The sequence below is a fragment of the Elephas maximus genome, chromosome 24, assembly GCF_024166365.1.
Source record: "Elephas maximus indicus isolate mEleMax1 chromosome 24, mEleMax1 primary haplotype, whole genome shotgun sequence".
Lineage (NCBI taxonomy): Eukaryota > Metazoa > Chordata > Mammalia > Proboscidea > Elephantidae > Elephas > Elephas maximus.
The window spans coordinates 18112689-18139206 of NC_064842.1; the positions used below are offsets into that span (position 1 = coordinate 18112689).

Sequence of the window (26518 nt, forward strand, 5' to 3'; positions counted from 1 at the left end):
CCTCCGTGCTGGGTGCTGTCATGTTCAGCGTGATCTGTGGGCTCTATTTCTAATCACCTCCCCCACCCCGCCACCGAATCAAATCTTCCATAACTTCCTTTCCAGATGCTGTCCACCTGATATACCCTTTAACCTTCAGTCGCTCAGGCAGATTTTGTACTAAGGCTTTCTTTTTGGGGGGAAAAAGACAAAGTTTAAGCTATATTATGTATCTATAACTGCATTCTAGGTTAATCCCTACCTCTTCTCCTCCATATCATAGTGCAGAAAGCAGAATCTAATGTGTATGTTTTGAAAAAGCACTGTACTGTGATATGAGAGACCTGATTTCAGTCTCACTTGTTTACTCCGATGCAAGGATAATATTAGTCCAAAGAACTGTTGGACCATATGACCCACAACCTCCACCAATCTGAGCCCAGAACAACTAGATGGTGCCTGGCTGTCACCACCCACCCCTCGGACAGGGATCACGATAGAGGGTTCCATACAGAGCGGGAGAGAAATGTAGAATAAAATTCAAATTCACACAAAAAAAGACCAGACCCACTGGTCTGACAGAGACTGGAGGAACCCCCGAGACTCTGGCCCCTGAACACCCTGCTAACTCAGAACTGAAGCCACTCTCGAAGTCCACCTTTCAGCCGAAGATTAGACAGGCCTATAAAACAAACGATAATACAGGTGAGGAATGTGCTTCTTAGTTCAGTCAAGTACAGGAGACCAAATGGGCAACACTTGCCCAAAAACAAAGACTAGAAGGCAGGAAGGGACAGGAAACCTGATGATTGGTCACAGGGAGCCCAAGGTGTAAAGGGAAAGGGAGAGAGTGCTGACACATTGTGGGAATTGCAACCAATGTCACAAAACAGTTTGTGTATAAATTTTTGAAAGAGAAACTAATTTGCACTGTAAACTTTCACCTAAAACACAATAAAATTTAAGAACAAACAAACCAACCTTAGCTTCAGAGAGGTTATATAACTTGCCCAAGATAAGTAGCTAGAGAGTAGAGAGCCAGAGTTTGAACTCGTGCACCAAGGCCCCTGAGCGTGTTCTCTGTCATGTTATGTGCCCCTTTGTCCTAAAGCTGAAAGCCAAGGTTTCATTTTCTAAGCGAGGCTAGCACCCAAAAGGAAGCCATTCGTTCCCAGCTCCGTCCTATGCATTGAAAAGAACAAAACATGTATCCTTTTTTCTTGACAGTCCTAAAATAGTAGTGACTTTGAAAAATGACACAGGATGACATTTTTCTAATGAAAACTGTGAGAAAAAAAGGAAAATGATTCACATGCAGCTTCATTTGGTCATTTTCAGACATTTCAATTTTCTCTATCACATCTTTGAATTCCATAATCTAGTAACAAGATACATTTGACTCATCAGCTACAGCTTGCTATATTATCTAATCTTCTGTTTTCTAATTGCTAATTTTAAAGGACCATGGTTATGCACAGACACATATTTCCAACAAAGCTCTCCATCAGTGCCCTCGGCATATCATTTTCTGAGACTCTTCTCACTGATTAACAAGAGTTGGTTTTAAGTAGATACTTCTTTAATTCACAGTGCTTGTGCCTCCTATCTGTTCTCATTTACTGTGGGGACTGAGTCCAGGACAATTACCCAGTGAACTGGAGAGGATCAAAATCCTGATTTTACCTTACATGAAGAGGCAAACATGGTTAAAAATGGGTTGGTTAGTAGAGAAGTAGAGCAGTACACTTTATTGCCACTTAAAAAAATAAGAGGCTAACAAATGACTTTGCTCTTCCTGAACTACATTCTACCATCATAACAATCAAAAGGGAAATGGGAAATTCTTCACAGAATTAAAATTCAGGTGAGAAAATTTGGATCTCTTCCAGTTGATTGGCCAGGTAACTATCTTCCAAATTTCTTGGCACAGGTGAGTGAGCACTTCCAGCATTACATCTGTTTGTTGAAACATCTCAATTGGTATTCCATCAGTTTCTTGAGCCTTGTGTTTTGCCAATGCCTTCAGTGCAGCTTGGACTTCTTCCTTCAGTACCATCAGTTCTTGATCATACGCTAACTCCTGAAATGCTTGAACATCAACCAATTCTTTTTGGTATAGTGAATCTGTGTGTTCTCTCTATCTTCTTTTGATGCTTCCTGCATTGTTCAATAACTTGCCCGTAGAATCCTTCGATATTGCAGCTCAAGGCTTGAATTTTTTCTTTAGTTCTTTCAGCTTGAGAAATGCTAAGCATACTCTTCTCTTTTGGTTTTCTAACTCCAGATCTTTGCATGTGTCATTATAATACTTTGTCTTCTCGAGCCACCCTTTGAAATCTTCTGTTCAGCTCTTTTATTTTTTTCAGGTTTTATTAATGCATTTATTATTATTTTTTTTAATTTCTCATACAAAAATTTATACACATATTGTTTTGTGACATTAGTTGCAAGCCCCACAATGTGACAGCACACTCCTCCTTTCCACCCCAGGTTCTCTGTGCTCCATTCGACCAGTTCCTGTCTCTTCCTGCCTTCTCATCCTGCTTTTGAACAGGAGCTGCTCACTGGGTCTCGTGTATCTGCTTGAACTAAAGAAGCACATTCCTCACGTGTATTATTTTTTGTTTTATAGTCCTGTCTAATCTTTGTCTGAAGAATGGCCTTTGGGAATGGTTTCAGTTCTGGGTTAACATGTGTCTGGTGGCCGTAATGTTGGGGGTTGTTCAGCTCTTTTACATCCTCATTTATTTCTTACAGTTAAGGCTGTTCTTGTTGCTATTTACTATTGTAATGTGGGATCACCCTAGCACCGTAGAAAGTATAAAACTGAAAGCCTTTTGCCCCAGACACTTCTAATTTCCCAAGGGGTACCCACTGTAACAATCTGGTGTGTATCCTTGCAGACCTTATACACACACACACACATACACACCCATGTGCATTCATGCAGAGTTGTGTTACTTATACTCCTCTGTATCTTGCGGCTTTTTTTTTTTTTACTTGACAATGAATGAAGATCATCTTTCTGTGCTGACAGATACATATTTATCTCATTTTTTTAATGGCCACACACATACCATAATAGTAATGTAGCATAGTAATTGCTAACATTTATTAAGTTATGGTTATGTGGCAGGCATTGTACTAAACTCTTAACCCACAGATGAGGAAACCAACATTCAGAAAGGTTAAGTAACTTGCCCGAGGTCACACAGTGTGTGGCAGAGTAAGGGTTTAAACCAAGGCCATATGGCACCAGAACCCATGTTCTTAACCCCTTTACTGTTCAGTGTGCTTCAGGTAACTGGTCCCTCACTGATGGACATTGGCCTCTCTTTTCTCATCAAAGCAGTTATTTCTATAATGAACATTTTGTACACAGCTGTTAGTATACTTGCAAGAGTATTTATCTATGATATATGCATTTTGATATTTGAGCGCCAACCTTTTTTTTTTTTTTTAAGTATTTTAGCCCATATTGACTTGTGCAAAAAGGTTACAGCCATTTTAGAGAGGGGTTGATGCCTTAAGCTCAGCAATGTATTATCTTGATAATGACAATGAATTTCATTTTTTTTTTTTTTTTGTCATTTGATTATATTTTTATTTATTTAACAAAAGACCTATCAGTCTTTGGCCATATATTCAACAGTACTTGCTCTCAGTTGCTGCTGGGTCATTGTTCCCACTTAGCAGTGTCATTCAAGCCTAGGAGAGGAAACCCTGATTGTGCAACAATTTTGGGTACTCCTTAGGAGCCAAACCTTTGAATAAATCACCAACAGAATGTTGAAATAATACAGCATTCAGAAAGTGAGGTGCTGATGTTTTTTGTGCCCAGTAATACAATGAAAACACAGTTTAATTTTTCCATTTTCCATTTGAATGAGTTTTGATCCACTAAAAAAAAGTGAATAAAAATATACAAACAAAAAACTTGGTCTATGAAATTTTTGTCTGTGTTGCTGAGAAAGCAAGAGAACTATAAAACTGAGACGACTTTTCATCCATAGAGTGATTAAGTACTGCCCCATGGGAAGCGGAGCCTGCTCAATAATATAGTGATTGATAAGTGAATCCCCTGCCTCCCAGGAAGCATCTCCTGGACCTTTCTTTCCTCATACCCATATGACAGACACTTATACTGGATCAGGTGACTGGTTGGCCAGGCAGGTGCCTTTGTGGTGGTAGGAGACCAAATCCATGGACTTCAGTCCTTCTGTGGGGCCAGTTCCCACTCTCCATTGCCTGCCCACAGACTTCCCATGGCAGGGACTGCCTAGGACAAGGTGGGTGGATCAGGAATCAGCATATACTATCCTCATCTCAGGAAGATTGTCTCTAAGCATTTCTAATTATGGTAGACTTATATTTTGTACCTCAGTAGAAAAACAGTGGAATTCTGTGCTCACATCATAAGACTTGAAAGTTCCTTTTTCTTCCCTGAAAATCTGCTGGCGGCAGCAAGGGAGCAGAAGGGGTGCTCCTGATTGTCACCTCAGGTGGAGAGAGGAGCTTTCATCTGAGGTTAGAGAAGCATTGTGTTCTCATTTAAGTTGGTGACTGTCTTACGATAGTCACGTGTTTCTGCCATCATCACTGAGAACAGTTGCTCATTGTCTTATCAAAGCAAATGATCTCTTTAGGTTTATTTTTGCCATCTAATTTGCCATTGACCTAGACACTCCGTAAAGACTTGTACTGGCATCTGTATAAACATGAGCCAGATATATGCCCAGATAGTTAGGCCTTGTAGAAAAGGAGTTATGGGTTTGGTACTATAAAGAATGTTGAAGAGTTTCAAATTCAGTCAAGTTATGTGAAAGTTGGAGATTTTTTTTCCTTATTAATAATATTTCTTTTAGTATAAAACTTAGAAAATCTGAAAGAGAAACCATATAGCTTTGAGGAGGGTGGAAATCAGAGAGGTAGACTAGTGGTTAGGACCTGGGTTTTTTACAATCAGGCTTTCTGTCTTCGATCCTGGTTCTGACCTAGAAAAAATTAATCCAACTCCTGGGCTTCAGTTTCGCAGACTAATAATTGTAATAGTATTTACTTTGTTGATTATAATAGGATTATACACGTAAAATTGTTAGTTTTGTGAGTCAATACATATAAGGCATTTTGAATGTTATCTAGCACATAGTAAATCCTCAATTCAATGAATGTTAGCTACTACTATGATTGTTGTTATTGTTTAGTTATTATTATTTTGTTACTTTAATAGACACCTTTCTTGTAATGAGCCAGGAGCATTTGGAGTGGTTGAATTTTTTAATGCAAAGCTGAGTTTAATGCTTGTAGGAAAAGAAACAAAATTTATAGAATGTGTAGACTTTTGAAACTTAAGTAGGCCAAGAAGAGTTCCCTCATTGCGTAAGTTCCCATAGCTATTAGGGAATCAGGACCACAAGAAGCCTCCCTCATGAGGTTAGCTGTTTCACACTGAAAATCAGTTTCCGAGAACACTGTCTTACCCATGGTACTTTTTAAAAAGGTATCATGCTGAAGAAAAGGAAACCAGCATAGATTCTTTGTCTGGCTCTTAGCTTCTCGGTAAGTCTTACTGGATTCAGCGCTCAACTATATTCCTGTAGAGTGGTAGTAGAAAGTAGATGTCAAATGTGTCAGTAGGGATAGCATTGTGTTCAGAGAGTACTAGGACAAAGACACCTGAAGACGCTGCTCTGACTGGGTAGGAAAGCTTGGCTCTAAGAATTGAATACTTGTAAAGATGATAGTAAACTCTTCGGGCATGCCAGTAACAATTCTACAAGCACAAAGATAAATGCTGCTTGTGAAGAGAAAATATTTAAAAATCTCTTTCTTTCTGATATATCTTGTTAAATTTTCTCATGTTATTGTGCTTTGTAAGTATTTTCTTTGAAAGACCAGAATCCTTGAAGGCAAGGATTTAATTTGTAATTCCATTCTTTATTTAAAAAAAAAAAAAAAAATGTATGTAGGTAGTTTCTGTTTTTTTTTTTTTTTTTCTTTTTGAGTACCAAGGTCCTTGATACTGACATTATAGGCTTTGGCAAAATTAAGTAACTCCTTGCCTTACTTTTTCACTGGCATTTAAGATAGTACAAATCTACCTGGATAATCTAGATATGAATTCTTGACAAACTGACAAATACAGAGCCAACATTTTATGGAGGAGGAGAATGTTTTTATGCTGAGAACTCAGCTCAGACAGCCCTTTGTTGAAATAACAATGGTAGTTTTCTTTTAACCAATGCTTTTGGGATATAGAAGTTTCTATGACCAAGATTTGTAAGCCAAACCTAGGATTCGGGGAAAGCCTTTGCCTACATTAAAGATACTTCCTTTTTAAGCCTTTTCTCTCTAATATCTTGTTTTGGAAGGAATTAAAAAAAAGAAAAACAGCTATTAGCCAGTTGGCAGCATGTGGAACAGAGTTTTACAATCTTGGCATTTTTGACATTTGAGGCCGGATAATTCCTTGTTGTAGGGGTGGTCCTGTGCATGGTAAGATGTTTAGCAGCAGCCATGGCCTCTACCTGCTGGATGTCAGTGGCAACCACCAACCCTCAACCCCTTTTCCCCACAGAAACTACAATCAAAAACGTCTCCAGACCTTGTCAAATGTCACCTGAGGGTAAAATCACTTAAATTGAGAACCACTTGTAAAGAACAGCAAAGAAATGCCAAAGGCTCAGGAAAAAATGGGGCTCAGCAGGGAGTAGAAAAGCAGCAAGGGGTGCAGGCTTTCTAAATCAACAAAATAAAACTTTTCTTTAAAAAATTAAAAACCAGAGAAGAAATGGAGCAATTACATGCAACACTTAAACCAAAGTATTAATACCTTTGCCATACGAAAAGTGCAAACTAATCAGTAAGAAATCAACGAAGATCAGTGTAGGTAAATAGACAAAGCTCGTATAACCCAATTTTCACAAAGAAATATAAGATCAATAAAATATTGATAATGCCTCTTGGTTTTAACTATTTCTTTACAATCCAGCCCAAAAGGTATTAGATGGGGCAGATTAAGGTAGGTGTATGGGGCAGAGGGGAGAAGGAGGGGAGACATTGGTGAGGGAGCTGTTGTGGATTGAATCATGTCCTCCAGAAAATATGTGTCAACTTAGTTAGGCCATGTGTGGTTGTGCTCCATTTTGTGATTTGCCTATGTATTATGAATCATAATCTCTGCCTGTGGTTAAAGAGGATAGGGTGGAATGTAACACCCTTGTTCAGGCCATATTCCATATCCAATGTAAAAGGATTTTCCCTGGTGTGTGGCTTGCACCACCTTTTATCTCTCAAGAGATAAAAGGAAAGGAAAGCAAGCAGAGAGTTGGGGGCCTCATATCACCAAGTAAGCACCACCAGGAGCAGAGCGAACCTTTAGACCCAGAGCTTCTGCGCAGAGAAGCTCCTAGTCCACGGGAAGATTGATGAGAAAGACCTTTATCCAGAGCCAACAGAGAGAGAGCCTTCCCCTGGAGCTGACGCCCTGAATTTGGACTTCTAGCCTACTTTACTGTGAGAAAATAAACTTCTCTTTGTTAAAGCCATCCACCTGTGGTATTTCTGCTATGGCAGCACTAGATGACTTAGACAGGGGCAAGTGTCAGAGCTCAGAGAAAGTGATAGAGTACAAGTGGTTATGCTGGGGGGCAGCAGACAAGTGGCTTATTGCTTTGGAACCTGAGTAAGGTGACAGGGGCATCTGTACAGGGAAGAGATGCAACAATGGAATTGATCAAATAAGGAAAAATATTAAAGATAATGTGTTTCTTATTGTTAAAGAAGGGACAAGTATGTTACAAGTGGGGAAAGGGAGGAAATGAGAAAACTCTGTTCATTGGAGATATTGGTGTGAACTCATCGTTTTCAATACAGAGAGAAGTGTAGAAATGTAGTTGTGAATCTTTGTGTATGTGTAGTCTGCATACATATATTTCCTAGCTCTTCCACTGGGAGGGCCTGGGAGCAGCGAGACCTAGTGCACACCTAGTCCCAAGATCTTGGTTTCTAAATGCTATTCTCCACTTAAAAGGAATCAAGGTTCCTTAGAGAAATGACGGATTCCAGAGCTGGGACAGAGGAAGTGGAAGGTGAGCCTAGAATATCGTGTTCCATAAAGTGAGGAGGTGCTCAAAGAATGATGGGGATATATTAAAAGGATTTAAGAGCCCACTCGAAGGGGCTCCAACTTGCCAAATCTGGGACAACTGGAGCATCAAAATAATAATGGTAGTAAAGGATTATAACCTGTTGAATAAAATAAGTATTCATGAGTTCATATTGATTTGAATTCTAAGTTTGATAAGGAATGGGCTATTTGCATAGTCTCAAAGTAACTTCCTTGCAAATGCTTATTAATTATAAAGTAACTTCATAGTGGAGAAACCTGGCAGATATCGCCTTAACCAAGTGATCAAAGTTAACAGCAACATAATAAGCCTGACTGAAATTATGTCCACCTGACAGGATATAATGAGAAGAACATAGCATCATTACTGTGATATTCCTGCCAAAGCGACATAACCTGAATCTAATCATGAGAGAATATCAAGCAAACTGAAATTGAGGGACATTATACAGAACAGCTGGCCACTAATTTTTAAAAGTGTCAAGGTCATGAAAGTCAAGGAAATGTAAACTGTGATTCTGAACTGGATCCTGTTATTGGCCAACCTCAAATAGAGCCTAAAGATTAGATGGTAGTATTATATCAATGTTAATTTCCTGATTTTCACTTTTTTATTGTGGTTATATAAAAAATGTCACTGTGTGTAGGTAATACTCAGTTTGGAGGTGATGGGAATCATGTTGGCAGTGAACTCTGAAATTGTTCAGAAAAAATAATCTGTACTGTTCTTGCAGCTTTTCTCTAACTTTGATACTCTTTCAAAATAAAAATAAATAGGTAGATAAATAAAAATTAATAATGGCATTGCAAATTGTCTCATACCTTTCTGATACCCTTTGAATAGCAAATTACAATATGTACCAAAAGCCTTAAAAATGCTCAGATTCCTGATATCTGGATTTCTGTTCTACATAAAACAAAACAAAAACCCTTGGAAAGGTACTCATTATAGTGTTAAGTGGAAAAATCACATCAGTAAACTGTACATACAATGGATTCTTAACTATGTACAAAAATATCATAGAAAAATGACTGGGAAATCCCTTTTCTCTGCCATTCTTAGAGTTAGGCTCTCAAGGCAGGATGGCTCCGAAAGGCCACACATTGGCTAAACTGCTTCCTGGTCATTTCTTCTTTGTATATTGACAAGTCATTTGGAAAGACCAATCCCTAGAAAAGGAGATCACGTTTGGTAAAGTAGAGGGTTAGGGAAAAAGACGAACCCTCAGTGAGATGGATTGACAGGATAGTCACAACGATAGGCTCAAACAAACCAACAATTGTGAGAATGGCGCAGGGCCAGGCAACGTTATATTCTGTTATACGTAATGTCGCAAGGAGTTGAAGCTGACCCCAGCAACTAACAACTACAAAAAACGTAATTTCAGTTTCCTTGCCTTCCTTTTTTTTCTTCTTCAGCGAGTATCATGTGACTTCCTCACTCTGCCTTCATCTCTGTCCCTTGGCTCCTCCTGCTCCCTGTTCCTCTTCCACAGAGGCTTTGCCTTTTCACGTCTTCCTGAAGACATAAGGATTTCTTCTGTTTCCTGTGTTGAATCGTTTTCAGATGTGTGCTTCTTTTTTCTGTGACTTTAGCACGATGTTTCTTCTCCCTTTTACTACACTGATCCATTATAGACCCCATGTTCCTGCCCTTCTGTTTCTAGCCTGCATTTGCCAGTAGACAGACAGGACCAGCCTGGCAGTGGCCAACTGAGGACGCCTGCCTTCATGTCAGGAGAGCTAAATGCTTGGGCTTCTGGAGCTTAGATTCAAAACACTATCCAGTTGTTGAATTTTTGTGAATTGCTTCAGTGGCAGAATTCTCATCTTTCATGTGAGAGACCGAGGTTCGATTCCAGCCAGTGCCTCTCATACACAGCCCCCACCCATCTGTCACTGAAGGCTTGCATCTTGCTATGATGCTGAACAGCTTTCAGCGGAGCTTCCAAACTAAGACAAACTAGGAAGAAAGGCCTGGTAATCCACTTCCAAAAATCAGCCAGTGAAAGCCCTATGGGTCACAAAGGTTCAATTGGCAACTGATCACAGGGATGGAGCAGGACCAGGCAGCATTTTGTTCCATTGTTCATGGTGTCTTCATGAGTCATAGGCTGACTTGACAGCAGCTAGCAACAACAATATCCAGTTGTTAGAGAGTAGAACACTCACCCGCCAGTACTGCACTTAAAGGGAATTTTCCTCAGATTTTTGGATAATGGGATCTCCTCTTGAGTTTATAGTACGTTGGCTAGATTCTGTATATATCTTCATGGGTATTTTAATGAGAAATTAAAAGACACTATCTACTGAAGTCAGAAGGCCTGAAACCAGCATTTACTAAACACCTACTGTAAACAATCTCTTTTTGTCAAAAGAGCTTTATAAACAATATATTATATCATCATTTAATATATTAGGAAACTGAGGTTCAAAGTGGTTAATAATGTGACCATGGTTAACCAGCTAGTAAGTGGTAAGCTCATGTCCCCTGGTTCTGAGTTCATGCTGTTTCATGAACCCCCACTTCCTCCAGAAAGTGGAGACACAATGTTATCTGATTGCTCGGAAATCACATGGGCTACAGCCCGCAATTGGTTGCTTAGGACATATACTTTCTGTTAAGGACGGAATTGCTATTGAAAGCCACACTTCTCCAGTGCCTTTGAATTCTGGGTTATATATTTTGATTTTCTTCCCTGTATTCTTCTCTCTCTCTCTGTCTTTCTGTATTTGTGAAATAATATTAAAAAGCTACTGTAAAGTACATACCTGAAAGCCTCTTGAGTGGAATTTTTCTAGCCCTCTGTTCTCAGGAAGCAGAATGTGGACATCTGTTAGTATAACAGGGACACAAGCACAGTACAAGAAATGCACACCTTCTATTCGTAGTTCAGCCTATGATTTTCGTGTAATTTCCCTCACACTCGCTTGTCCACTTTACACAGATGTATTTTTGAGTATTACTACAGCTAAATGTGCGAGATTGCCTCCCTCCCTCTAGGCTGTGACTTGCCCATCAGTCAGTTTGGTCTCATCCTTGCTGCACTGTCAAGACTTCCATTGTTAAACTGCCCTAATTTAAAAACAAGCAAACAAACAAACAAAAAAAAAACACCCCACAAATTCAAAATTAAATAAATTTAATATATCAAGCCAATAACTGTTACGTTATAGGCTGGATCTTGTATAGTATCTGCTGGTACATAATAACATTATGCATGTGAATAAAAAAATGAGCTGTAAGTGTTGAATGAGAGATTCTTGACATAGCAATTGTCTTGCTTTTAAAGCACACACAAAAAGCCTATGAAATATAGTCTATCTTCTTGGCACATTTGTAAAACAGTCCTGACTCCTATGCTTTCCTTGTAAAATGTAATTCCTGAGCTTGTGGTTCCTTCCAGATATTAAACATGTTCTTTTGGTGTATAAGAATGAAGACACTGCTTAAGAAAAATCGACAGTAGTGGACCGTTTATTCCTTGATGTGAATTGAAAACCATGACAGACTTGCCAGGTCCCAGGTTTCTCAGTCATTGGCCTGAAATTGGCCCTCGCGCCTTGGGATGTAGTAGTTCTCTTGTGGGCGTGCAGGGAGACAGGAGGTGGGGGGCGGGGGGAGTACATGTGTATGTAACTGAAGATCAGAACAAATGTGGCTGAATCTATTTTCGTTCTGTGTTTTCCCTACTGTGATGTTTCCTTGAGGAAAATAATGCCTGTGTGTAGATGACTGTGTCAGGAGGGGTGTGGCTATGGGGAAAGGTAGCAATGGGTACAGCCGCATTTACACAAATTCTGACGTTTCCCTACTTGTGTTTGCATTTGGACATGGGAACATATGTATATGCTATTGATGGAGATGATTACAAGAAGTGCTAATGCCTCCTGGAAGGTGAAATTGCAAACTGCAAAGGGTTGTTGCCAGGGAAAATGTAGAAATGGCAGCGCCACCTGTTGTTTAAACCTGAGAATTGCTGGAAGTTCTGTTGCACAAATACAGGGGCAAATGTTAGCAGTAAACATCGGTGAGCTTTTCTCTTCTCACCTCACCTGGAAACTCCTACTCCTTATTTATAATCTCATATATTTGTTATGAAATGGGTCATCAAATGTGGCTTTTCACAGTGTAGAAAAAAGTAGTAATTTAAATATAAAATGCAGATCCAGAACCTTACATTGTGTGTGGTTTTCAACATGTAGGTGTACACAGTGCAGTTTAGGGCTCTCCATTTTTGTGCTTTTTCAAAACAAAAGAGAAATTTCTCTCCCTTATAGCTGCTAATGACTGATGAAAATGTAGGGAAATGCTTGGGACTAGTGTTAATAACTCATGCTCTGTCATCCAGCAAGCAATTCACCTGCAGTTCGTGATAGCCAGGAGCAGTTACTTTTATTGCTGCCCTTGCTTGGATTCATTCGGGCCTCTGATGAGTTGCTGTGTTACTAGGGTTCAGTCCTCCTGCAGTAAGAAAAGGATAACTCTTGCGGGTAGTAAGAACTGGGGTTCAGTTTGTCTAGTAGAGCGTACACAGGAAGAGGAGCTCCTGACAGATGATGTGTGACCGTGCAGGTTTCAATGAATCTTGTAAGTTACCAACCTCCAGAATATTTTGGAAACAGATTGCTAAGCCTTTCTTCCAAGGCGCCTTTGGTTGGACTCGAACTTCCAACCTTTTGGTTAGCAGCTGAGTGCATTATTGTTTGCACCACCCGGAGAATCCTATAAGAGTAACCATGGCACAATCCAATGACTTTAACAGAGTTAAAGAACTCTGTGTTGAAAAACATCTGGGTCAGAAGAGAACATAAAGGAATGACCTTATTGGGTTCCAGTCTCTGAAGCCGTTGCTGTTTTTTAAACCATTTCTCAGCATTCTAAATTCTAGAGAACTTGTACTGGGACCTTGGCAAGTAGGAATTCCACCCACAGCGTAGACAGTGGCCTAGGTGGCTTTCTAAATTTCGCCCCTTCCTTACATTCCTTTTCTAAATTTTCCGTGTACATTGGCCAAACCTGTAGTGCTCACTTGGCTGACCATAGTAAACCACTACTAAACAAACAAACAAACCTGTTGCCTTTGAGTTGATTCCAACTCAAAACTACTACTAGTAAACTTTAAATTGTCTTATTCAGGATTGACATCAACCAATGATGCTGATATTGACATTTTAAATTCAAGAAAGTCAAAGCTCGGGCAGAATAGTGAAAGAAAGTGTAGAAGCGGTGAGATGGATTGGGAGACAGAAGATGTTTGAGGGCTGGCTCCCAACCCTGGACAAGTTCTTAAGCTCTTAGGGCCTTGGTTTTCCCAAAATCAGATTCTGAGGTTCCTTTACCTATAATTCTGTGTATGGACTTGGAGTTTATCTTGTTAATATACCATTAGATCTCTCAACATTAGATCTCTCTATTTAAAATGCGGATTTCTAGTCCAAATGCAATACAGTATTAGCCCTTTCCCTCCCAGGTCACATGTGGTGACAAATGGTGACAAGATGACCTCTCCAGTCCTTGTCTAGCCTCATAATTCTGGGAACATGTCAGAAGTCCTTTCTATGAATGCCATTCTCCAAAGCTTTCTATAAGACTCAGGTGTATTAGCATAATACAGCTTTCCTCGGGGAAACGCCATTTTGCCTTAGCTCCCTTCAGCCTCATATTTTGGATCCTCAATACATAACATTTACATAGATGGCACAAAACTTGTATCAATAAAGAATGCACTGTAGTTAATGTCTGGTATCTTCTAACAGTTGTTTTGGAACAATTTATTTTAGACCTCTGAACCTTACGTATGGGTGAGATTTTCTTTTTAATCCAAGAAACATTTTAAGATAGGGAAAGATTTTTAAGATGGGAAATTAGCTTTCTCCCATCTCCTTTTTTTTTTTTTTTTTCCAATTTGGATTTTCTCCATCACACTACTCGTCCTATGAATAGGCAAAAATAATTCATTTAACTGCCTGCCAAAAATGCACTCAAATTTCTCTTGGAAGCTCTCATTTTTAAGCAAATCAGAATAATAGGAAATGAAGAAAAGAGAGAGAGCTTATTAAATTATGCTTAGGCTTTTTTCCTGATATTATTGGGTTTTGGCTCTATGCTCATCTGGCTACATGCTTTAGCAGGCTTTCCGTCCAGGGACAAAGCTAGGCACACTCTTACCGTAATTTCCCTGCTGGCATTGTAGGTCTGTCCTTCTCTGTATGGAGAAGCGTCGTTGCTGGTGTGAGGCCTGGTAGTGACCTTGTGAAAAAGAAGGAGAAAACAAGAGCAGAGGTCTGTTTTGAAAAGTCCATGTTTTTCTACTGCAGCCAAATTGTTGCCCCTAATAGAAAATGGGATTCTGTATTGTGGTTTCCATCAGAAATCCAAAAAGAGAAACTTCTTAAGGTTTTAAAAATTATTTCAAACTCTTACTCTCATTGGGGATAATATCAAGAGAGCTTTATGATAACAAGCTTTATAATATGTGTGATTTCAGACAACATCACTTCCTAATGCCTTCTTCCCCTTCGTTCTACCTCTTCCCCTTTGGGGTCGCAACAATATTCTGAAGGTATTTTTTATGTCTCCTTTTTAAAATAATGAGGATACTAAGACCTGTTCAGAGAGATTGAGACTTATCTGAAGACTTCTGCCTTGTTCCGTAGTGGAAGCAGGCGGTTTAACTTGAAATCTAATAATTCTTTCCATTGTATTACATGTACATGTCAGCATATTGTTTCCTGCTTTATTACTCCTTCATGTAAATGAAGTTACCCTTTCATCATATATATGTATGTATGTATATATACATACATATATACAAGACATATGTATATATGAGACAGTGTGTATATGTATACATGCATATACATATATATACCACCTTGTATATACATACACACACACATATCTATGTTACAGATGCATCAAAGTTCCACTAAAATTTGTATTCATAAATATTTTCATGGCTTCAAAAATATGAAAAAAACTAGCTTAGATAAGAATGCATTGAAGTTACCATTATGAAATCTTCCCAGAAATGGAAGGACTTTTTAAGAATAGGTTAATTGTCTTCTAGTTCCAGGCTCTGCTGCACCGAGACAACCTAGATGAGACACCTGAACTTTGTGTATGTATTTCCCCATTACAAGGATCCATGAAGTATTTACTACTCACCTACTCCAATCAGAAGCGTTGTGAGGGATCTTGAAGAATGCTGCTTTAAATTACTCTGAGTATGGTATCACATCATGGCCCAAGATTACACTCTCCTGTAGACCTGTTGTTAGTTCTGCCATCATTTGACATGGTTCACACTTTACCATGTAGGGCCCAGGCATCTCACAGCAACCCTGTTTTCCTTGTTTTTCACCTAAGGGGAGAAGATGGAGCAAGTAGCTTAACTGGTAATCGAAGTTAGGCCTCTCTGAGCCCAGAGCCTATACTCCCTGTCCTCGAATGCTTCACCTGGAGAGGGTGCTGTGGTGTCTTGGAAAATTAGCCCAACACTGCAGGCCTAAACAGAATTAATCTTGTGGTTTAATTTCTTAACAGGGCTGCTGAGGGCAAAGGAGAGGCTCCTGTTTTCAAAACAAATGACTTTGGCATTCATAAGAAATGAAACCTAGAGAATTGCCAGCACCTTGTTTTGTGTGGAAACACTACTGCTTTGTTTCCTGTGCTGCAGCTCCTCATTAAAGGCTCCCTCCTGGTGTTGCTGGAGAAAGCAAAGGGGAACTTCAGAGCTGCAGCTACTCCTAAAGCACTGTTGTTGCCAGAGCCGCCCCTATTTTCAAAATTTGAAATATCGTGGTGGCATTCACACAGCCTTTCCCTCCTCCAGGATCCCAGTCGGTTTCCAAGCACAGAAAATGTTAATGGTCCGAGGGAGGTGGAGGTGAGCGGACAGCCTCCTTCCCAGAAAGTCCAGTTCAGCCAGTCCTCAGCTCAGATGGTTATGGCTTTCCCTGAGGCCTACCTTTATTTTTAGATTATGTTGAGCTATAGGATGTATAAGAAGCTTTAGAGATCACGTGGGCAAGTGGTTCTTGATGTTTTCCCCGCTACAGGCTCTGGGCATGTGTGGGTAAGCGCAATTTTTATCTAAGGTCACTGGGGATAGTAAACATAGTTTGTGGTCCCTTATTACCCTCAGGGTTTGAAACCCCAGACTACATCTATGTTCCTCTCTTCCTGTATTTTACAAGTAAGGGAGGCCTGAGAGAAGTGAAGGGAATTCATTATTGCCACACAGCTTGTGGTGTGTCATCAGTACTTCTTCCAGACTGCCACCGTCCCAGGCCGATAGAAGGGTTCTGCTTAGCAAGCTCTGGGGAGGATGTCTGACCCCGATCATGGGCAGCTTTCCCAACAGTCCCTTTAGAATATGGTGAATTTAGTACCTTTGTCCACGGCACTGGGTTGGGTGGGTCCTCAGCTTTGGGCCTCTGTCTCTGGACCAGCAGGGAAAGCCCCATTCTGCAGAGCCTGAGTAGGTAACTGTCATAGCAGGAAGGAAGAGGAAAGAGAGAGACCTTGCATTTTTTTCTCTGGGTCAGGAAAGTGTAATCTAGTACCCTTTTCTCTCTTTTTCTGAAACTCTGGCTGTTTCTGCTCTTGAATTGCAGGATGTTAATAGCTTTTATGTTCCAGAGGTTCTACATTCCTTTATCTGGTTCTTTGTCAGGTCATCAACACTCTTGACATTATGTGTTCATTGTTTTTCTGATTTTAAGTACAGGTAATATAGTTGTGGGTCTGCTAGAGGGCTCCTTTATGGACAACTCACTTCCATATTGCCTGTCCTCTTTTTTCAGTACCAATAAGTCTTTATTTATTCATTGTATTTTCCCAGGGGAAAGAGAGGGAAGGCCAAAGGATCGACATGTGTTACAAAATGATAGAAGGGAAAGAAAGTACCCAGTACAGCAAAATCAACCATCAAATAAACACCCCAGTGATGAGAGTTCACCAAAGCCCAGTGGGACTCAGCCTCCTGCAGTTCAGGAATGAGGCGAAGGGATCAGGGAAAGAACAGACAAGTATATACTTTCCTACCTTCCTGCCCTCCCCATAAATTCAAGATTTCACCCAGAACTTTGGTTTCTAGCAGTTACATTTATCCATTTCCTATTAGTCTCTTGCACCTGCGTGAAGGTTCCTGAGTGACTTCAAAATACATTCATCTTCCCTTTCTTGGTCTCCCACTCTGACTTTCTATGTAGAAGTCCTCCCTCCAATGCTTCCCTCTACCTTAGCATTGGAGATGAAGTAGCTTTGGTCCATCCAAATACTAATTAGTTTTGGCATGAATCACATCAAGGACTGGTCTTGACTCAGAAGGTTGGAAACAAGGGATGGACTGTTCCTAGCTTCTTCAGATTTTTTGAACAAAATGTTTAAGAGTTGTGGGGACACAACGTGCAGTCATCTCCCCACACATAAACAAAACTCCTTTTTCTCTTTAGCTACCATGACACTGGCAGCAGGTCAGGATGCTGGCTCCGGGCACCCCAAAGAAGCCCTCGCTTATGGATCTCTCTGGACACCAAGCAGGGAAAGTCCAGAATTTTAAAAAAAGGTTAAGGATTTTAGTCCTTGCTTCATATATCCATCCCTGGGCAGCACAGAATGGGTATAGAGGTATCATTCTTAAAACCTATGCTTCCAACTCAGATTTTCACACACACCGCATTGTGCATGGCAGTCCTAGCCCAGTCCAGTGAAGGCTGGATCTGGTGTGTGAGGTGATTCCCATGCCCTAGGATCAAAGGTTTGGTACAGGAGTCTCTGTTACATCAGTGGACAGCTGTCAGCTAACCTTGCCTTCTGCTCTGAGCCTTTCGCCTGGCCTAGCCTTTCCTAACCTCTCTGCACCACTTTCCTGTTCACACAAATTCCCAGTCTTCCAGTAGAAGGAGATCAAGTCCTGGGGCAGCCCAGTGAAAACCTAGTCTCCCATGGCACATTTTCAAGGTGGAGGGGTTTCAAAAGACACTGTGGCAGGAAAGCCAGCTCTAATTGGCAAAAAATGAGGTAGTTCAATAGACTGTGCACTCAAAACTGATTTTTGAGGTGATACGGCAACAACAAAAAGCATTCCTGCTGTGCAGACCTGGAGCTGTTGCCAGCTTATCCCTGAGACTGCTCATGTACCTGAGAACGCAGTGTAGGAAAGAGGGCCTTAGATTAAAATACACAAAACCAAAATATTTATATTAAGAAAAAAAAGTTAAAATGTACAAGATACATTGTTTGCACATAGTTAGTGCAGTTGGCATTCTGCAGAAAGAGGGACCCAAGGCGCGGTTATCCAAGGGAGCAAATAAATAAAACCATCTAGGCCCAGTATGGGGTGGGATGAGCTTCGGAGCAGCAGGTCTGCAGCTGTTCCCTGGCCACCTCTGTGTCAGTCATCACAGCCCATTGCTTGGGGCAGTTCCAGCACCCTGTCTCAAGAATGGGTTATGAGGAGACAAGACATGGAAAAGCTCTGCCCCACCCCTAAGAGATTCCCTCCCACAGAATGTAGTGGCTTTTGGATTGGGTCCATCGGACTAGTCTGATGCTTAATCTTTTTGTACTCTGGCATGGGAAATTATATATCCTTCTTTAAAAGGAAAACTTCCCTATCCAGGCCACTTTGAAAAGCCAGAGATTCTAGGGGTGGAGCCTCAGATAAAGCTGGCAGGCTCTAGGGGAATTTCTCCTGAAAGTCCTGGCTTGCATTTGAACAAAGCGTGGTTGGTGTTCCTTTGCTTCACTCCTTCCCCCCAACAAGTGGGAAGAGGGGGTGATGCTGTGGACCCCGGCCTGAGATACATGGAAGTGCCAGCTGCCCCCTACCCACCTTGTCCCACGTTCTCCACTCTCCTGATTGATGCCTGCTCCTTGAGACTTCCTGATAGCAAAAGGATAGCTCCCATCCACTGTGGCTGGCTCTCTGGGCCCCTGGGAGCAGGACAGGGCCGTGGCTCTCATCTTCCTCCCAAGAGTAGGCTGACTTTCCCTGTGAGCTGGTGGCCTGCCGGGCCTTCAGTGGACGTGAGGCTACCATATGGCTGGTGCTCTGGTGGAAGTGGCACTTCTTGGACTGGAGTGGCAGCTTGCATTCCTTGGCATGATGGTCTAGGCCTCCACAGTCGTAGCCCCAGGCTGCATTTCACCTGTGCTTCTGCATCTTTTTCCTCTTCTGCCATCTCTCACTCCCTAGACAGAACACCTCACCAGGTCCTGTGACACAGATTCGTCCTAGGCCCTTTAGCAGACTTCACTGCCTGTCCCTCCTTCAGGCTCCGGAAGCCCTCCGTGTACAGCTTACTCTGGGGCACAAAGACATCTACGGGAGGAGCGTGGGGTGCAGAGTGCAACCCCAGCGCTGGCAGTCATGGACAAGAACCCAACCCCCCTGCTCATGTTGAGCCACTAACAGATGCCGGCACCGCGCAGCAGCTGAGCTTCCCCTACTGCCCAGGCAGTGTCCTCAGCCGCCTCCTCTGCCTTCTTGGTGCAGCCACCTGCAAATGCCGGTTGGACACAGAGCCCATGTTTGTAGCCTGAGCCCATGGTCCGGGCCCTGGTCAGGCAGCTGCTGGCCCCAGGGAAGTCGAAAGGCCATTTCGTTTGTTCTTGATGGGCTGAAAGACATGTGTCTTGTCATCAGAGACAGATAGATGTCTGGCACCTGTGGCCTATTTAAGTGTCTGTTGATCCATGATACTGGAAAGGCTATAGCTGAATTTTATTTACTTTTTCTTCTTTTCTTTTTTTTCCTTAGGACATCTTGCAAACAGAACTCACTGACTTAACCTGTTGCCTCTGAACAATGATCAAACTTTAATGACATCTTTCCCAGGGGTTGACTAAGCAGAACTCTGCTGTCAACCCCCAGTGGCCACACTGACCTTCCCATTCTGTGGAAGGCAAGGCATTTGAAGGGTGTGAGTTGGTCTTTGGCCTTGTGGGGAGGTTTGTGTTCAAGATGAAAAGTGATTCCTTGGGGGATAGGACAGCATGCTTTCCCCTCCCAGAAGCCCTTTCTAGACTTAGGTGACGGTCCGCATTTTGGTTGAGCACGTCCCTGTTCGGGGAAGTTGCCCAGGGTCAGACGGCCAGTTGGTTAAGAAGCCACAGTTGAAATTAAATCTTCCAGTTCTAAGTGTAGTGTTCTTCCCACCATTTATGATTGCCTCCCAGCTCTAAGCATTTGCATTCCTGCCTTGAGAGAGATGTGCTGTATGGCTTATCTCCTGAGTCTCTGGGGCAGTGGGACATTTAGGCCTGCCCTGTCAGGGTTATTAAGAAATGGCAAAAAGATAACAAAAACTCACATTCATAACACTTTTCTTTTTATTAACATTCTTAATGTAACCTTCCTCTCTTTTAAATTTTTTATTAGTCCCTGTTCTTTTATTTCTGGTAACATCCATTATTCTATGTTTCTCCCCAGAGAATCGTGTTTTGCTTCCTCCTCATTTTATGTGTTGCCCCCACCCCAACTCAGCTCCATAGCCCACCCCGCTCCAGGCTCCCCTCCGTAACCCTTGTGTCCACATGTACTCTTTGAGCTTCCAAGGATAGAGTATCCTGTACAAGGAAGCTGGATGAAAGCCTGGAGAGGTTATTTTGTTTAAATTCTTTCCTTGAAGTTGCTTTGGTGAAGGAGCCAGGCTGGAGATCATACCAGAACAGTCGTGTTTCATAGTTACAATGTAATCGGGGGACTGTAATTCATGGCCATTAAATTGCTTCCTTTGAAGTATAAGAAAAACCAGAACAACTTTTATGGCCCTTTAACCCGCAGGATTATAGTACACATGAATTAAAGTCAAGTGTGTTATGAACTCTCCCAGGTACCAGGGCTGGCATAATTCCATCTTTACCCTAGTGCTCATTAATTGGTTGACTTTCAACTAAACACTGGGGTGGGAGGGGGGTGTCAAAATGTTGGAGGGCCTTTCTTATCTCTTATCTTTGCATTTTTATAAAACAAATCAAAGATGAGACTTAGGAGAGCTGGGCTAGTGAGGATTTTTATTTTTCTGCTGAGTCTCTTTAGGAAAGGATAATTAAGTGTATATATACTTAGTACCTTCCACATGTCAGCACCGTGCTGGCCATTTGTGATGCCTATTTTCATTTAATCTCACAACAGTCCCATGAAGTCACTGTTATCATTTCCACTTTACAGATAGGAATGATGAGACAGGCTCAGAGAAATTAACTATTAAGCCCCAGGTTACTCAGCAAGTGATAGTGACTGAATTCCAGCTGAAAACCAAAAAACCAAACCCAGTGCCGTCATAGCTGATTCTGACTCATAGCGACCCTATAGGACAGAGCAGAACTGCCCCATAGAGTTTCCAAGGAGCGCCTGGTGGATTCGAGCTGCCGACTCTTTGGTTAGCAGCTGTAGCTCTTAACCACTACGCCACCAGGGTTTCTGAATTCCAGCTGAGATCTGATCAAAAGCATGTGTTTTTGTCCTCACCTTACGTTGCCTCCCCAAACTGATAACCTGAGGCTACAGAAAAATTAGTAACAGTGCTGGAATCCCATGCCCTGGGTCATAATATCTATATAATTTTAACAGATGCTGAAAAGGAAAGAAAAATAAGAAAGGTAGTTTCATATTGCTAGAAAGGTACATTTCTTAAAGGGCATTGGATTTTTCATTAAGAATTTCTTTGATAACTGAGCTGATTACCAAGGGGTAGGGGATCTTTCTGAATGTAGAATGTAAAGTTAAAATTCACTTGCCCTGAGAGGAAGTGATCTGTATGACATAAAAATTTGTGAACTTCAGATGTACCTATTCCTTAGTCTGTATTTATGAGCAGGAATATTTATAATAGGGACCTGCTTTAGACAATTCTGGTTAGGTCACGACAAGTCCCACCACTCCCACTAGGTGGCACTGTGGTAGCATGGATATGCCTGATGCCCCACCGGGGGTGTGAGTAGATAAAAACAGTATTTCTCAACTTTGTGTTCTGTTGGGATACTAATGAAGTGTGAATTAGATCCCCATTGTATAATACAGTTTTTTGCATCTCTGGTTCTGGTTCCAGTGCTTCTTCTGTGTGTCTCTGCATCTCCATTTGGTATTTCTTCTCCTCTTTCCCATTTTTCCTCTCCTTCTTCCAGCCTCAGCCTATCTCTTCCTAAGGCCTGCCCAACAATCCTCGCTACCTATAGCCTTCCTCTTCTCTCCCCTGCCCTTCACCTGTCTTTTTTTTGGCTTAGTGTAGAACACACTTAGAGATGTGCAGTGATACACTGAGATGTTTCTATACGAGTCATGCAGTAAGACCAGCTGAGGAGGGGTATTTTACAAGGAGGTGCTCATCGTTCACTTCACATTGGAGTCTTTCCTCACACCTGGCCTGGTCCCTTCAGTGGGCTCACCCTACTGCTCTTCCCTATGGTGATTTTGATGACGTCTCAAAAATGCTGTCATTACGGGGAACAGGGATTCCAATGTGGGGGTGTACGGTGAGGGAGATCTTATCTGTTGCTGCTGCTGCAAAAAAGCTGCCATACATTCCATTCCAAAAAGACCTCTTTAAAATGTTAAGCAAAGATGTCACTTTAAGGACTAAAATGCACCTGACCCAAGCCATGGTGTTTTCAGTCATGCCATGTGCATGTAAAAGCTGGACAATGAATGAATAAGGAAGACTGAAGAAGAATTGATGCCTTTGAATTATGGTGTTGGTGAAGAGTATTGAATATACCATGGACTGCCAGAAAAACGAACAAATCTGTCTTGGAAGAAGTACAGTCAGAATACTCCTTAGAAGCAAGAATGGCAAGACTTTGCCTCACATATTTTGCACGTGTTATCAAGAAGGTCCAGTCGCTGGAGCAGGACATCATACTTGGTAAAGTAGAGAGCAAAAGAGAGGAAGACCCTCAACAAGATGGGTTGATACAGTGGCCTCAACAGTGGGCTCAAACATAGCAATGATTGTGAAGACGGCGCAGGACTAGGCAGTGTTTTGTTCTGTTGTACGTAGGGTTGCTATGAGCAGGAACCTACTCGAAGGCACTTAACAACAATGGACTATTTGTGATCATCTTGAGATCATCTAGAATCAGAGCTGGAAGGAAACCAGAGCTTCTAGTCTAAATCCTTTATTTGAAAGCGAGGAAAAAAGATCCAGAGGATCCCAGGTCTCCTTCCAGCCAGTTTAGTGCCCAACTCTGAGTATCTTTCAGCTCCAAAGAGGGAGATTATTGACATTCAAAGGCAGAAACCATCTGTGAATGTTACTAATTGTAGGACCTGCAGTTCTGAAGATGAGCAATTCAGGGAAATGACCTCTGTTTGACTATCATTTGTAACTGAAAAAAGGATCATGGAAAATATTTAAAATATTTTCAGTATCCCCATAAAGTGTTAGTCATTGCTGTATGGAATTATTATTGTTTCCATCTTCAAACCACAGTTTTGCAAAGTCAGGGACCACGTGATGGGGAACAGGCATATTTCTTAGAATTTGGCTAGAGTGGCTAATGTAAAAACACCCTGTCTCTAAAGCTCCTCTTATCCTTTAGTTTGTAGAATGAAGTGAGACACTGTCTCTCTCATAGTGCCTAGAACAAAGAGAAACTTTCGTGACATCTACACTTTGTGAGGTTGAAGATGGGTTGGGAAGAGAAGGTGGTTCTTATGGGAATGAAATCGTAGGTGGGCAGACATGTTTGGACTTGCCTAGCATATTTTCCTCTTTGGTGAAAGTTATCTTCTATTGAAATAAAACTTCCTCCTAGTCAGAAGCAACACTTCCCAAGATTTCATTTAATTGACACTAACAAATTACAGTGAAGCAAGAGTGGGGTTAAAGCTAAAGTGAATAGGATGGAAAGATATGATTGTGACAGGTCCCATATCATCCTAAATATGGCTCTGTTTCTGGTGACCTTAGAAGTACCGTTTGCTCACCTCCTCTATCAGAGGTGCAGGACCATGGCCCTATCTCATAATACATGGTGAAGTAGTGGCTGTTTATTGGTGGACTTTTCTTTGCTTACCCAGATGAAATAAAACAGTCAAGACATTTGACCTATGTAGAGTATTTCTTCAAAGAGTTGTGATCTTTTTTGTTTTCCAACACTATGTATATCATAAACCAAGATATATATTTAACAGATACTCGTTGGTACTATGTTATGTCAGACATGTTCTCTACCTTCCGAAATCCTCCGGTTTACTAGACAAGATGAACTCAGTGAGTAAGTAATAATCAATGTAAGACTTTGTAGGGCTTGTGTTTGAGTTTTCTGTTAATTTGATTAATGAATACTCCAGAAATGAAACTCCTTAATAACTGTTTTGGCCATGTTGCAAAGTAAGGGGTCATGATTTAAATATGTATGTGGTGGTGGTAGTGATGGGGAAGACAGGAAGGAGTTTTGACTTGCGGTTGGGTACAAAGAGGATTTTAGGAAATCTGGAGAAGTTTCCTATTACCTTCAGTTCGGGGGCATGATTGAGGCTATAGGACATTCCAGAGAGAAACTGAAGATGGAAATTCCCGTTTAGGAGAGAAGGAAAAGATATATTTTTACATCCTATTTCCTTTTTTTTTTTTTTTTAACTTTCTCCTCTCTTTTTTTCCCACCTCTTCTGGGAATAATAGAGAAGCACTGACACTTATCAGTGTCCTGCCTGTGTCACATCTGCCTGGCTTGAGGCTAGGAAACAGGGTGGAGCAGAAGCAGTGAGGTGGCTGTTTATGTATATTTGTCTATAGCGTGGCAGGCAGGCACAATCCATTCACTGGAAAAACAAGCACCAAGATTTATATGTCTGATCATTATCAAGGATTTCTTTCTATTCTGAGGAATTAGGCAAGAGAAAATGTATTCAGTCAACTATTATTGAGTGTCAACCAGGAGTCAAGAACAGTCACACCTTATCTCATTTAACTTTCATCAGCAGCCTTGTAAGGTAAGTATAATTATTCCCATTTTATAACAGAGGAATTAGGATAGAAAACAACAAAACGTTAAGTGAACTAGCCAGACATTGCCTGGTACCTAGCTCATATATGATAAGTGTTTATTTTACTAAATGCATAAATAAAATAAGTGATAGAACCAGGATTTAAAACCAGATTGTGTAGCCTCAAGTCCTGTGCTCTTTCTACTTACTTCATTGTTTGTCTTCCCGAAAGGGGCTTGGGTAAGCCTAAAAGATCAGTAGCATCTTTTGCAATTTATTCAGCAATGAATGTTTGATTCTGACATAAGAGGAATATGCTAGTTTCATTAGTTTGTGTCTGTCTCTTTTGCGTCAGTTAGTCTATAATTTTTTATACATCCCTATCCTTGACCTTGGAAACCATGGTGGCATAGTGGTTAAGTGCCATGGTTGCTAACCAAAAGGTTGGCAGTTCAAACCCACCAGGCCTTCCTTGGGAACTCTGGGGGGCAGTTCTACTCTGTCCTATAGGGTCGCTATGAGTCGGAATCGACTCTATAGCAATGGGTTTGGTTTTGGTTTTTTTTTTTGGTATCCTTAACCTCGGGGCTCTGGTGGTGCAGTGGTTAAGAGCTCAGCTATTAACCAAAAGTTGGCAGTTCGAATCCACCAGCTGCTCTTTGGAAATCCTATGGGACAGCTCTACTCTGTCCTGTAGGGTTGCTATTTGAGTCGGAATTGACTCAACAGCAATGGGTTTGGCAACGGGTTTCCAGCCATGGTTGGTGGATCTGCAGATGTGGAACCCATGGGTACAGAGGACCGACTATATGTCATTTTCACATACACTCTTAAGAGAAATGTAGGTATTAAATAAAATGAAGCAAATATATGATAAAAATTGAAACATCAAACTGTATTTTAGACACGAGTCCTGGGTTGGGTCACTGACTTAGAATTGTTTCTTCAACAAGAATCATGTCTCTATAGGAGCTATCAGGTCCCAAAGCCCTGGGATCTCAGGAAATGGAGTGTCATTGTACCTCCTGCCCCCCAGTGACCTCCATGCCCTCTCCAAAGGCATTAAGAGATGGGTGGGATGTCACTTCAGTGGGGGCTGTTAACAAGTATACACCTCCTCGTCTTCACTTTTCTTCTGATGAAACACAGGGAGTGAGTCTGAAGGAGCCAACCCATGACTGTACATTTTGGAATTCATTTGCTGACAGGTGTTGGCAGCCCTGGCCCAGGCCCAGGCCCATGTTTCCCTGGAGTAACTCCATGCTTTGGATTTTCTTGTCTACAGACTGTGTTATTTGTCAGACTTTTCAGCTGGGATCAGAAGGAAGCTGGTTTGTCTGTGTCTTGCCAGGACAGCACCTACACATGACCTCTCGTCTGAGAGGGTGCCACAGAAAGCTGCTCTCTCTGCAGGGTACTGTGGGCTTGAAGATACACTCGATAGTGAGTGGCTGGTCCCTCCCAGCAG

General features: G+C 41.4%; 1 protein-coding gene and 1 pseudogene across 7 annotated transcripts in view; one reads left to right on the forward strand and one right to left on the reverse strand.

The window, feature by feature from the left end:
- The window catches only part of SMYD3 (SET and MYND domain containing 3), a 799439-nt gene that overhangs the window by 500832 nt on the left and 272089 nt on the right, over positions 1 to 26518 (forward strand). The gene's annotated exons all lie outside the window — the stretch shown is intronic.
- On the reverse strand, positions 18862 to 19648 carry LOC126066658 (protein lin-28 homolog A-like; annotated as a pseudogene).